Consider the following 1143-nt stretch of genomic DNA (forward strand, 5'->3'; position numbering starts at 1 on the left):
CTGCTAAGCCATCTAGTATTTTTTGGGCTTTGTTTTTTTTTTCTTATTGTTAAATCTATCTTGTCTTAAAAAACCTTTTCTTATTTACTGTTTTGGTCTAGTTAGCTTGTGTCATATTCTTAATTAATTCAGAAACAACAGAATACATAGAGTTTACAGGTACAGATATTTCAAAACCATAACATTAGAGTAATCAGACTTTCTTTCATTTCAGGTGAGAGCCGTACCTGTGATTTTGCTTGACCACGGTGAGTCAATGGCGAGTCAGAGTCAGTCAGTCAATCCGTGGTAAAAGTGAGTCAATTAAAACAAGGATTCAGTCATTTGGTAGTAATGGTGACTCAGCTGTTAATCAGGGTAAGTATGAAACAGTCAGTCAGTCAACAAACACAGGAACAACAACAGATATTTCGGATCAGTGTACAGTACTTTTTCAGGTGTGACTTTATCGTGTATAATGACAGATGAGAATCACAAATTTAACACATACAAGTTAGCACATATGTTGCACGTACAAAGCAGAAGCACATATATAACACATAGTCACGCATACTTAACGTTTACAATTAAACATACACAATACATACACATTATTAACATACACATGCACAGTAGAAGAACATGGTATATATAACATTTACTGTATATTCGTATATACATTTCGAACATACACAAGAATACATATTTATATTATACATACATATTTCTCAGTTGCTAGGTCCATGAAAGGTCGGGTGGATGTACAAATTGTTCGCGTAACACACCGTATGAACAGAGTGTACTTGAGTGTACAGTGTCAGCATGTGTGAGGGTATGGTGTCAGCATGTGTGCGTGTACAGTGTCAGCATGTGTGAGTGTACAGTGTCAGCATGTGTGAGTGTACAGGATGTGTAAGGGTGTGTTATGTGAGCCTGATTTAAATCTTGTATTTCTTTTCTATTTTATAAATGGGAGGTGGAGAAGGGACGGGTTATAGAGAGGAAATCCGCGTCTCTGGTCACACACTGGCCAGGTGAAGATGAAAGTGACCAGCTGACATGGTAGGCCTAACCCCGTCGTCTACACCACACGCACGCACACACACACACACACGGGGGGGGGGTGTGTATCTATACCCTTTGTTAATAAGTGGCGTATTTCAA

General features: G+C 38.5%; 1 long non-coding RNA gene across 1 annotated transcript in view; it reads left to right on the forward strand.

Moving 5' to 3' along the window:
* The first annotated feature begins 212 nt into the window (after positions 1–212).
* LOC121879329 overlaps positions 213–1143 on the forward strand; it is a 17037-nt gene continuing 16106 nt past the window's right edge. The window contains exon 1 of the long non-coding RNA XR_006091308.1: positions 213–248. This is a non-coding gene — a long non-coding RNA (uncharacterized LOC121879329). The remainder of the gene's footprint in view (positions 249–1143) is intronic.

This window comes from Homarus americanus, unplaced genomic scaffold, assembly GCF_018991925.1.
Source record: "Homarus americanus isolate GMGI-L3 unplaced genomic scaffold, GMGI_Hamer_2.0 scaffold15169, whole genome shotgun sequence".
NCBI classification, from domain to species: domain Eukaryota; kingdom Metazoa; phylum Arthropoda; class Malacostraca; order Decapoda; family Nephropidae; genus Homarus; species Homarus americanus.